Source organism: Chinchilla lanigera, unplaced genomic scaffold (assembly GCF_000276665.1).
Source record: "Chinchilla lanigera isolate Chin_1 unplaced genomic scaffold, ChiLan1.0 scaffold00190, whole genome shotgun sequence".
Lineage (NCBI taxonomy): Eukaryota > Metazoa > Chordata > Mammalia > Rodentia > Chinchillidae > Chinchilla > Chinchilla lanigera.
In genome coordinates this window covers 281,730-291,477 of record NW_004955591.1, presented here as the reverse complement: position 1 = coordinate 291,477, position 9,748 = coordinate 281,730, and positions in this window count along the sequence as shown.

Genomic DNA, 9,748 nt, shown 5'->3' with positions numbered 1-9,748 from the left:
AGGTTCCTTGTCTAGTACTTAGGAACTCAGACAAATACAATGACCTATACAACAGGCCAAGATCAGGGTCATAGAGATCACAGTACCCCGCTGTTCTCCAAAAGGGGCTGTTAATATGTTGTTGTTCCAACGAGATGAGCCATGTGCAATAATGCACATTAGTATTCAAGGTGCATGGTTTTATTCATTACAGTTGTACACCTTCATGGGTTAAGTGCAAGGGTCTTACGTGTGGGCACAGTCCCTGTTTTAAGGCAAAGAAAGAGGGATGGGGAAGGGCAAGGCAGGGTTGGGAGTTGGGTTCCTTGACTCATACACAGGAACCCAGACAAAGTTACGAACGTATTAGGCCAATATTAGGGCCTTAGTGATCAGAACCCCTGCTGTACTGCAAAAGGGGCTGGCTGATAGTAGGATCTTATTCCAATGAGATGATAATATGCAGTTATGCACATTAATATTTAAGGCGCATGGTTTTGGTCATTACAGTTGTGCACCTTGATGCGTGAAGTATAAGGGTCTTATGGTTGCACCGTCCCTGCTGGAAGGGAAAGGAAGATGGATAGGGGAGAGCAGGGCAGGGTTGGGTAGTGGGAAATTTCCTTAACTGGTACAAGGAACTCAGACACAGTCACCCATACCTCAGGCCAAGATTAGGGCCTTAGTGATCAGTACCTTACTGCACTGGAAAAAGGGCTGAGAACATCCGATTCCAGTGAGATGAGCCATGTGCATTTATGCACATTAGTATTCAAGGTGCATGGTTTTGGTTGTTACAATTGTGCACCTTGATGGGTCCAGCATAAGGGTCTTATGAGTGGTTAGTCCCTGTTGGAAAGGAAGATGGACAGGGGAGGGCAGGAGAGGGTTGAGGGGTGGGAAGGTTCCTTGTCTAGTACACAGGAACTCAGGCAAATACAATCTCCCACATAATAGGCCAGGACTAGGGGCCTTAGTGATCAGCACCCCTGCTGTACCACAAAAGGGGCTGAGCACAGGTTCTTATTCCCATGAGATGAGCCATATGCAGTAATGTACATTAGTACTGAAGGTGCATAGGTTTGGTCATCACAGTTGTGCCCCTTGACATGTCAAGTATAAGGGTTTTATATACGGGCAGTCCCTGTTGAAAGGGAAAGGAAGATGGATAGGGGAGGGCAAGGCAGGGTTGGTGGGTGGGAAGGTTCCTTTACTAGTACACAAGAACCCAGACAAACATAGTCAGCAATATATTAGGCCAAGACTAGGGCCTTATTGATCAGTACCCCTGCTGTACTGCAGAAGGGGCTGAGAATAGGATCTTATTCTAATACCATGAACCATGTGCAATAATGCACATTCGTATTCAAGATTCAGGGTTGTGGTCATTATAATTACTCACCCTGACTTTTCAAGTACAAGGGTCTTCATGAATTGGGGAGTCACTGCTGGAAGGGAATGAAGATACAGAAGGGAAGGTAGGGTTTGGATTGGGGTTTATCACTCATATAACAGGACAACAATAGGGGCCTTAGTGATCACCACTCTTCCTGTGTTGGAAAAGAGAATGAAAGGAGGATCTTACTGAAACAGTGAGTCATGTGCAATTATGCACATTAGTCTTCCATGTGCATGGCTGTGGTAATTACAATTGTGCACCCTGAACGTTCAATTATAAAGGTCTTATGGAACGAGAAGTCCTTGCTGGTAGAAAAAGGAAGATGAACGAGGGAAGTGAGGACAGGGCAGTGTTGGAGGAAAGGTTCCTTGTGTAATACATAGAAACTCAGACAAAGATAATTACTCATATAAGAAACCAAGAAATAGGAACCTTAGTGATCAGCGCCCCTCCTGCATTGCAAAAGGGGCTGAGGGGAGGACCTTATTCAAATGGGATGAGCTATGTACAGTTATGCACATTAGTATTCAAGGTGCATAGATATAGTCATTACAGTTGTGTAACTTGACTGTTTAATTGTAATGGTCTTATAACATAGCCACTCCTTGCTGGAAGGGAAAGGAGAATGGATGGGGAAGGTCAAGGTAGGGTTTGGGGTAGTTCCTTGTCTACACAGGAACCCAGACAAATAGAATCACCCACATAATAGTTCAATAATAGAAGTTCTATTGATAAGCACCACTGCTGTACTATAAAGTGAGTATGGGGGAAGAATCTTATTCAAATGATGAGCCATGTGGAGTTATGCACATTAGTATTCAAGGTGCATGGTTATCACTACAAGGTGGACCTGAATTTTCAAGTGTAAAAGTGTTACAGTGGGCAGTTCCTGCTGGAAGGGAAAGGTAGAAAGGTGAGGGTGGGTTCCTACCCTAATGCAGAGAAATCCATACTACACTCACACAAAGGGGACCTAGTGGTCGACACCCCTGCTGTGCTTCTAACAAAGCATCAAAGAGAAAGATCCTAATTGTCATTATGCACATAAAAAGCTGGAGGAAAGAGCCTTAGGTAAATAGCACCCCGCACAGTAAACCTAAGGTTTGAAAGGGGTCAGAGACAAAAATCTAACTTGACGGACCACTAAGGATTACAATTTTGTACTATTTGGAGTCTTAAGGACTTTATGTTAGCATCCTGTGCTTTGATAAATACTGCAATTCTGACCTGAAAGGCACAGTTTTGGACAATTGAGAATTTATATGGAACAACAAGATTGTGCACATTGACGTTACTAATTTAAAGGTCTTTAGTAGTAGCCTCCTGCTGAACATAAATAGAGCAGTGAGGTCTTTACTTACTTTACACAACTGGAGTAAATTTAAGTATGCATGGCCCAGAGAGTGTGAATCTTAGCTAATGAAAAGTACTTGTGGTAATGCAAACAGAGCTAGGAAATGGGGTCTTACTCTAATATAAAGGGGCTTAAACTACTGCTAATTATGTGCATTTCAGCACTGTAGAAGTGCCTCCTGCTGTTATGCAAAGAAGGTATAGGTGGCTAGATAGGGTAATCTTGCTCAACAAATCGGCCAACAGAAGGAATTCAGGTGGGTCAAACACCCTCCCATAACCAGTGAAATCAGGATACTGACTTACTGGAAGGAACCACAGACAATTGGCAATACTTACATATGAGTCCCAAGAGAAGGACTTTGGGTTGCTAGCATCCCTTGCTATAATATAAAAGGGGTGGGATATTACTTTAAAAACAGGAACCATGAACATTGAAATTTTACACATTCACAGTCCCAAGAAAGATAACAATGTAGCTGATTAACACCCCTTGCTGTAAAGTAGAGCAAGGAAAGCTTGATTAGAAAGACATAGTTCGGCCAATTAATATGATTCACGTTAACTATCCTAATGTAGAAGTCCTGAATAGAGATCATCTAATGCTGAGTACCAGAGAAAAGACCAACACCTTCAGAGCACAGGAAGAGGGTCAAATGCAGTTATGCACATTAACAGTACAAAAGGAGGCTTAGTGGTTACCACTCTCAATTGTAATGCTAATAACGTATAAATGCATGAGATCTTAATTTAATAGAATGAACTACAATTGTAATTATGCACATTAATAGATCCAAACACCTCCAGAAATAATGCAAAAGGAGCCTGAGAAGATGGGATCCAGACTAAAGGAGACTTAAGACAACTGCAATTCTGCACAATTTCAGGAGAAGGTAATTAGCAACCTCTTGATATAAAGCAGAGATGGTACAGGGATCCTTATATAGAAGATTCTGTTCTAATCAATTAGGATTATGCGTGTAATAGTAAATGTATTATTTATAGTGGCTCTCTTCCGTTAGGCAGATACAATTATGATTGCACACATTAATATTTCAAATAAAGGAAATTTGAGAATGAGCACCCTTACTGTAATGCAAACAGGGTGAAAAGAGATATTACTCAGTAATTCAAGAAACATGGTCTCAGGTAGTTAGCACTGCCTCAAAGAAAATGCAAAGGGGGATTGGAGGTCCTTGTGATACAGACCTGCCAATGAAATTACTGTTTTGTAATTTATCAAGAACGGTAGGACTCCCCAAAGCAAGGCAAAGCAAAAGGGTACCTGGGTGCCTTTGCGTAATAGGCAAGGTTATGACAATTGGAACCGAGCACATTAACTGTCCAACAGAAGACTTGGGTTGTCTGCCCCTTCTGTTCAATCTAAATGGGGTCTGGACTGGGTTCTAATCCAGCGCACAAAGTATGGACAATTAAATATACATTTAGTAAAGTTTTAGGTGGTCAGCACTGTTCATGAGAACAGATCACTGAGCACTACTCCAAATATTGAGATGATGGCAGCAATGACAAAAGAATGGTTTCTCCTGCCTTAAGGGCACAGGACTGAAAAGATGAGTAACTCATATTATGGACAGTACTTAGTACTTCTCTGATATGAAGATCTTGATTAACATGTCGTAACATTAACACATCGTGAATAATTCTTTGTTATAACACAGGGCCATGGACATCATGTGTGCATTAGGTAAAAATGGTGACTTAGGCAGTCAGCACTGAAGATTATTAAAACTAGGGGTAGACAGGATATCTCAGTCTAACAAGATGAGCAATGGACAATTTATTTTGGTCATTGAATCAGTGAAGATTGGAATAACTCTAGGGAGAAAAACAGGGGTGGGGAGGGGGACCTGGGGCTAGGGGTGGGAGATTAGGGGGCTGGGGCAGGGGGAAGGGGCAGGGGCAGGGGCATGGCTGGGGGCTCAGGGCTGGGGAGGGGCTGGGTGCTCGGAAGGTATGAAACCACTGGAAATTGAAATATGGTTATTAATACTCCAATGTAACAAGTCTGATAGAGGACACCAGACCACAGCAATTCATGCTTAATGCCTAACAGGTAGGTCATTAGTCAATTAGTGCAGTATCAAAGATGGGGCCAACAAAGCAAAGCCTGGGCTGGTGTAGACCTTCAAATACTCTTTTTTACATTCAGTCATGAAGTTATATGTTTTATTTACTATTTCTGTGCTAAAAAGTGCTTCAAAAATTTAAAGAGAAATACATTCTTAAGCCAATTTCATTTATTTATTTATTTGGTGCCAGGAATTGAACTCGGGACCTTGCACTTACCAGGCTGGCACTTATGCCACTGAGCTATATCCCTGGCCCAAGCCAATTTCAAAGAAAATAATCGGCAAAAAAAAATGTAAATGCCAAATAATGACTTTGACTCTACTGCCAATACAAAGGTTAAGGGATTTATTATAAGAAACTGGAAATATTAAAGAATCTGAAATTACAACTCATTAAAGGTAATTAAATGAATTCTACAAAGAAACAAAGCCCCTAAATACATTTCTGTAACAGCTCCTTAAGACTTAAATTCAAACACTAGCAAACCACACAGATACTTGACAGACAACCAAATAATTAATACAAATCAAAATCCAACCCCAGCATTAGCCATGGTTCCTCTTGAGGAAAGCAGGGGTTCCTCTTCTGCCCCCCATTGGCCAACCGTTATCTGAGATCCATTCTGGTCTTTGCCATGGGTTACCACCATGTCCACCCCAAGAAAGCCTCAGATAATGCCCATGGCCACAATGCATATTAGACCAGAGGCCAGGAAGGAGCTTAAAGTCAAGGCACCAATACGGTGGACTGGGTGAGGCTCAGCCTATCTAGCCAGATATCTAGGACTGCAAGAAGCCATGCTAGAAATGAGAGAAGAAACTTCAGGGGAGGGAGATGTAAAGGGTAAATGTCTTTGGAAGGACCTTGGGTGTGACCCTCTAGGAGGGATAAACAATGTGGCCTTTCCACTTCTGACTGGCTGAATATGGAAACCTGTGAGGAGCCATGCTAGCTCATCAACAGTTTTAATTCCATCCTCTGCTCCAATTGGCCAGGCCCAGTTCCACTCTCATTTCTGATTGGTTACATCACGCAGCAATCCACCACTGCCAAGGCAGAATTTTCCAGTTTGGGGCGGCGCAAGGCGGTAGCGCCCGCCATCTTTAACAATGCGGCAGATCCACCTTGTGGAAAGCCCGCCACGATAGTACCAACCAAAAAACTGCCATATTATCCACGTGAGGAACCGCCATCTTATGAACATGACAACGTATGCCACATTGCCCCTGCAGCAAAACCGCCATGAAATTAACGTGCCAAAAACAAAGAAAACCCGCCATATTTAACGCTGCGGCATTTCAGCCGCCATCTTCTTATTACATGACCAAAATTCTCCACCACATTCCTGCACATTAGAACAAAGACCCACCCAGCATGATGTGGCCTTCCCGCCACTGGAACGCCGGACTAACTGGATCCGCCATTTTGTGCAGTCAACAAACCACAGGCAGCCATGCTGAGCATGCCACAATGTCAAAACCGCCATTTTGAACCCAGCCCTAAATCAGCTCCCTCCCATTTTCACCTAACGCCAAGTACTGACACAGAACACGATCTTAGTTTTCTGCCTCAGACACCATATTTTATGCAAAGCTCCGAAAAATTCCAAACCAGCTCATTCAAAACCGTTAGATCATGTAACATAAATGAACACCTCGCCCGGCCCACTATCCACTCCGCCTCCCTAATTTACACTTAGCACAACTGACTGGAACGCATCTTGAGATATGCGGCAAACCTAAAATGGCGGCCACTTTTTCTCCACAGCCTAACACCCGCTTAACTGCAAAGTCATTCCCCCTGTCAAAGCCACAGATTCACTCACACACCACCAAACGAACAGCAACAAAAAATGCAGATATTCTAGATAATACAATAACCCACAAAACGACATTTTCATACATAAAACGCCTCGATAAGAGATGAAAAAATTAAAGCAGGTATCCGCGGCCCCGATGGGCAAAAGAGAAAAAAAAATTAAAGCAGGTATCCGAGGCCCCGATGGGCAAGGAAAAAAAAATGATAAAGCAGGTATCCAAGGCCCCGATGGGCCAAAAAAAATACACCAATTTTTTTTAAAAAAGCAGGTATCCATGGCCCCGATGGGCCAGAAAATGGGGGGTTAGGGTACAGCAGGTATCCGAGGCCCCGATGGGCGAAGAGGGGAAAAAAAAAAAAAAGCAGGTATCCGCAGCCCCGATGGGCAAATAAATTTAAGGCAGGTATCCACAGCCCCGTTGGGCAAGGGGGTGCAGGTATCCGCAGCCCCGATGGGCAAAGTATATAAAAGGAGAAGAAAACTAAACCACAAGATGTTAACCAAAATTCATTCCAAATAAAAAATCCTTAAAATTAAAAACTGCCCAAAAATATTCCCAATATCTGAAAAATTAGGTAAATGAGCTGTCAAGAAAATATGGAATTTTACAAATATTTTATGTAATTTTGATGGTTTTTGTTTTCTAAGTACACTATAAGACGAGTTAGAGGGCTAGAAAATGTTCCAGAAAGAATAACAAATGCAGAGAGACCTACGGTTAGGAAGCTCCTGTCCCCCGGAGAGAAAGAAATATGGCTGCAGCAGAGAATTGCAAGGCTTTAAGAAGTGAGGGGGGGAGCTGGAGGCGGAGAGCACAGAAGAGGAGTGGCCTAGAAAACTGAAGGCCTGACATCTTCTTGAAGTTTAGTCAGCTCAAAATTTACCCAGTTACCAAAAAAAATGAAAAAAAAATTTTTTTAATCAACATATCAAAAGAACTCTAGACTGGAAGTAGACCTCATTTTTAGGCCAAGAATAATCACTTAAAAAGTTCTCATCTATAAAATGGAAACACTGAAGAAACCAAATCAAACAACTGATTCTAAAATTCTCCACAAGCTATATAGCAATATTAGTCTAGTTTGATTCTGAGATTATGGGGTAAGGAAGTAGAATTTTGATGTGTTGAGAAAGTAGCCGAATACCTCATTCAACCATAATTTGCAACTCTACCACCAAACTTTTGAACCCAAGAACTTAAGAAAGGGTAACGCATTAAGGTCAAGACCATCCTCAAAGGACTTCCCTTTCCGTTATCTGATACTAAAAGGATTATAGATTATGAAACAGAAATCCGTAAAGGTTAAATGAAGTGCATGAGGTCACACACCATGATTCCAAGTCGTTGTGTTTTCTATTCCAACACTCTACCTTGTGTGGCTCCTAATCTTGGAGACCAGACCATAAGTACTTAAGAGTCAATTGGTAACCAAGGAAGGTCTCTAATTGAGAAGTGGTATTTGTGATTTGTTTCTATTTTTAAAGCTATTAGTCCTTGATCTTTATTATTTTCTTCCTCCATGAATCTGATGACCCCCAACAATGGAGCAATCAAGCATAAAAGCACAGTAGTGACTCCCTGGCAGTGACTGGTAACTGATAGGAACAATGCTCTTATAAAAGCCAAAGTTGGGGCTAGGGGTGTATTTCAGTGATAGAGTACTTGCTTACCCTGAGGCAAGACCAGGGTGCCATCCCTAACGCCTGGGTTTAGGAAAATAAAAAGCAAAAGCCTCCCCCAGGAACCTGATTATTTCATTAAGAAACAATTATCCTCACAACCCTTCTTACATTGTTTGAGAAACAAACGACTTGGAGAAAGAGGTTAGAAACCAGGTATAATTAGAAAGTCAAAGGATATATTGCCCTCTTGTTCAAATGCAAAGCTTAACTATCAACCCAAATACTATGAGTAAGCATGCCCTCGAGGCACCGGATAAATAACAAAGTATGCAAATCTCTTCTTAGCAGGGATACTCTTTACCGCTTAAGTACCCTTGCTTTACATTAAAAAAGCAATCTGAGGGGGCACATGCCTGTAATTCCATCACTCTCAGAGGCTTAGGCAGAAGAATGGAAAGAAAGTTCCGCAAGTTCATAAATTCGAGCCCAACCTAGACAACTTAGTGACTTAGCAAGACCTGGTCTCAAAAAGAAAAAAAAAAAAGGCTGAGGATTTAGATCAGCAGTGCAAAGGCTCTGGGTTCAGTTCCCAGTACAGGACCAGTGCTGGGATTAAGAAAAAAATAATCTGACTTGTCATCTCAAATAAAGGATATTGCCTTTACAGTGGCAATAAAAAGTAGTCACCTGAATGACTGGGGTTACTGTACTTCTAATACATTGCTATCCAATTGAAGTTTCTACAGTTGTGGAAATGTTTTATATTTTTAGACCTTGGGAGATGAAAAATTTTCTTAAAACTCGAGGAACATTGACTATAAAGGCCTGATAAATCTGACTCTTTTACATTAAAACCTCGTGTTTCACAAAAATATCTTTAAAAGTGAAGAGACCAAGTAATAAATTAATTATTCCGGGTTTCAGTGACCAGGCTCTGATTCCAGTAGTGGCGATCAGGCTAGTAGATCCACTCTCACTGGCTGTCATAGTATATTTCTCATGGGAACTCATGAGATTAGGCCTCCAAAATGATCCTGACTGACATGTTATTTATCAGAGACACTCACAATGAGCATAGGACATCTGAGCTACCAAGGTCTACTATTGACCTTTAGGCTAAAAGAAATGAAAAATCGAGAATTCTATATGGTTTCAGTATAGATTCTAAAGACAGTGGAAATAGTAACAACATTGTCACCATTTTCTCTTGATGGGAGATTTTTTTAAAAAAATTAGCCAAAAATGGTGCACTTAACAATAAAGATCACAAAGACATAATTTCTGGACTGGAAAAGAACGGTGATGGTGCATGGAAATTATAAAGAATCTTCACATGAATTGTTCCATAAACAAATATTCATTGTCACTGTGCCCAGAATTCTAAGTTTTCATTGATAAGTCACTGCGTCTCACATGGGCCCATTACATGTAATATATATATATATATATATGTATATATAGGTACTAGGAATCAAACTTAA